The following is a 3,716-nucleotide window of genomic DNA, read 5'->3' on the forward strand; positions in this document are numbered from 1 at the left end:
AACGGCGCCCTCTTCGAAGAGGAGCGACCGGACACGGTTCCGCAGGGTGGGCGTCCATGTGTACAGAGCGGCTGCGGCTGCACGGGGGCCCCCACGGAGGACCTCAAACCCGCCAACCCAGACCCGAATAATCAAACAAAAGTAGTGTATCAACAATGAAATACATGGCAATATAATAATAACCTATTTTACACACCATGTAATAAGAACAACGTAACAATGTTGTTGGTTATAATAAAAGTAAAAAAAAAACATTTAGACGTGAATTTGTATCTTGATTTCTTAATTGCTAATAAGATACATGTGTAAATGTCATAGGGCCACGGTCACCCATCTTTCCTTCTATCCAGCCAGCATGTTTTGCTGACCCGTCCATCTCAGGGCAACACAATCAGACATTTCCACATAGGTGTGTGTGTGTGTGCTCAGGACGTTTACAATTAATCTTATCTGAAAGTCTTTGGACTGTGGGACAAAACAGCAGCAACTGGATGAAACCCTTTGATAGAGGACATGCGAACTGCACACAATAGGTACCTGATTCCAGAACCTTCCTACAGTGTGAACACCTGAAAACGACCAGTCAATCTGGTGAACAGGTACATCAGCCCCTTAAGTTATATTACAATACAAAGTTATAAGATTAGCTGAGAGTAAAAGCAGTCAAAATTGTGAATTATTACACATTGTTGTCCTTTACAGATGTTACTGCTGAATCACTATGTGTTTTTTTAAACAGTCATCATCTTTACCAGCCTTATTCGTGTTGAAACAAACTTTTCCCATGCAGCTCCAACGGGAGGTTTTATCATTTGTGTAAAAAAGGAATTACAGTTGAAATGCCAACAAATATTTCTGTCCCTCCTTCGGAAAATCAAAATGATGGTTGTGTAAATAAATGAGCCTTTTTTGTATAATATTCACAGGGGCAGGCTACTAGCCATTTTGCTGTTAAGTCTTTTGCACACTAGGTGTCAGCACTCTTCTAAATTTGAGCATCAGGTTTGCAGTCTATTTTTGTACATTTTGTACATTTGTATTTAAACATGTAAAATCAAATAAAGTCTATGATTTAAAAGTATTCAACTTAGCTTATTTAAATGGACTGCTTTCTTAGTTTAAAATTGATAATTCAATAAAACGTTATCAATCAATCCATAAAGTGCGCTACTTAATCTTTCATTGTTGGTGTGTACACATGATATAAGTTGATTGTAAGATCCACATAATATGAAGATGTCATGCTGTTTGTTCAGGCATTTTCTTTAAAACACACACTTGCTGACAAAGATTCCTTCTCTTAATGTGAAAAACAAGCTGTTTTCCGAGCCCAGACCTAAAAACTCCACGCAGATACATAAAAATGGCAAAAAGCTAAATATGATTTGCCTCCGCGAAGTGAAATGGATCAGCAGACTAAAAGCTGTGGCTGTGTATTTTAATCCCCGGACTGTCCTGTGGGCTTTGCGGTGGGCTTTGAGTGTTGTGCTGACCTGCTTCCCTCTGGAGCTTGAGGCCAAATCAGTCCCGATCTCCAAGGAGCCATCGTCCAGCCGTTAGACCAACGTGAAGAAATTATCGCCCTGACCCTCTTTTAAATTTGGTTTTCACCGTATGTCATCCGAAACGCACCCTTTTTCAACAATGTTGGGACAAAACATGCACAAAACGTCCTAATATAGGCTCCTTTTCGTTCATGATAAGTGCATGCTAATAGTGCACATGCCTCAAATTGCATACTGAGTGTGTAGTGTGAACAGTTTTGTGTTGCGGAGAAGTGCAACTGATGCAAGTCCGTTCCCGGCAACTCATCAATATGGGCTCAGCACTCATCAAAACTAAGCATTAAAAATAAGCAAGGCTTTCCCAATCATACATCCGCGTTCCAGTTAGCCCTTTCTGCTTGAACAAATCCTATAACATTTTGGAGAAACACGTCTGCTTTTCCTCTTGCACACATGCAGAAGCTGACCCTAAATCAGTCTCTTAACTAGATCTTAAAAATAAAACCTTTGACTACATCCGACTACAGAAAACTGAACTCCCCAAACACTCTCATCGTCATCTCTCATAAGTAGTCTCTCTCTCACACACACACACACACACACACTTTCTCTGCCCACAACCCCACCTAAGACCCGTTCTCGCACGTCCACTCACAGATTTTTAACTGCACTGTCATGACATTTAAGCCACCTACTCAGCACTCATTCTGATCCTTATCAATTTAGACCTTCTGCTGAGGGGTAATTGAGTGTGTTTTTCCTCTCATTGAACCCGAGGGTTTATCTGTCCACAGAGGAGCATCATGCCTGATAATCTAATGCACGCAATTAAGTTATATGTTTAGTTTTGGGTTACTTAACAATGTTAGCATCTCTTAGATGGTTTGTGGTGTAAAAATGATTAAATTGGTACGAATATATTTGAATTTCTTCATTGTATTCTGGAAATTTTCTAAAACTGAGAAGAAGAAAACAAAATCTGGTTTCCTTTGTTAATTCTTTGCAACATGTAGCTAAAATCTAACCCTACTTTCAGCATCACTGTGTTCACAACTCAGGCGTTTATTTTATTATTAATGAATCGTTCGGTCTACAATGTCAGCAAACTAGTGAGAAACAGACATCATCTGATTTACTTAGGTCTCTTTTGGATTTATTATCATGTAGGAAAAGCAGCAAATCCTCATGAACACCAACCCTGAAGGTTGGCGCTAGTTCAGCATTTTGCTTGAAAAATAACTATTTATCTGTATTGATATAAGGAAATTAACCCTACACAGAACAACACTTTAAAGCATCCAGTGTGTCAAATCTCTGCTTGAAATTATGATTAATTGAATCAATCAGCTTTTCAAATGTCTGTCACTGGTGATAAAACAGCAGTTTAGAAATGTTCCAGACTCACGCTTTTAGCACTCCTGTGCAGACTTATTCACAGCGGGTAATTTCAGCAGGTTTATGTTGTATGTTTTAAGTTAATGTTTCTGCTTGACTCGCATTGATCATTCCTTTGTAGTCACACCAGCTCTTAATGGCTTCACAACCATGAATATTAGACACACTTCCCATCACCCAACAGAGCAAGCGATGAGTCGGCGAGTATCCAGCTGGATTTCAGAAATAAAGAAATCAGACATTTAATACTAAACATAATGCCTGAATGAACAAAAAGATGCCTGCATGCACAAGCTGAAACAACACAACTTACAAGCGTAATCGCTATCAAAGCCGTCATAATATCGTGGGCCTGGATTAATGTATCAGTGAAAGCATGTTCTGTTGCGATGGTGTAGTGATTTTCCTGAGTGAGATTAGCCTTGATGTGAGGATAGTAACACAGATGCTGGGTTACAACCCATTATGTCTGGGAGAGAGACAGACAAGAGAGGGAGGGAGGAAGGTAGAGAGGAGGGAGGGAAAAGAGGGTGGGACAGAGACACAAGCTGATCATTTTCACCCGAATTTTAAATCCAGATTCCCCGTCCTCTGTGCTGCCCGGACCGCTGTCATCCTCTCTCCGTCTTGCTGTAGTTTGACTGTGTTGGACTCTTATTTGCTGTATTTAAGGAGGCTTTGACGGTGGCTTCACAGACGTTCTCCTGAGAAATGTTGAAGCGGGTTGGAGTTTCCCTCCAGCTTTCTGAGACATTTGCGTATCCGTGCAGACACCCAGAGGGACACGGCGTCTGAAGGAGCGCTGTGGGCGCAGAC

The sequence above is a fragment of the Pungitius pungitius genome, chromosome 1, assembly GCF_949316345.1.
Source record: "Pungitius pungitius chromosome 1, fPunPun2.1, whole genome shotgun sequence".
In the NCBI taxonomy this organism is placed as follows: Eukaryota; Metazoa; Chordata; class Actinopteri; order Perciformes; family Gasterosteidae; genus Pungitius; species Pungitius pungitius.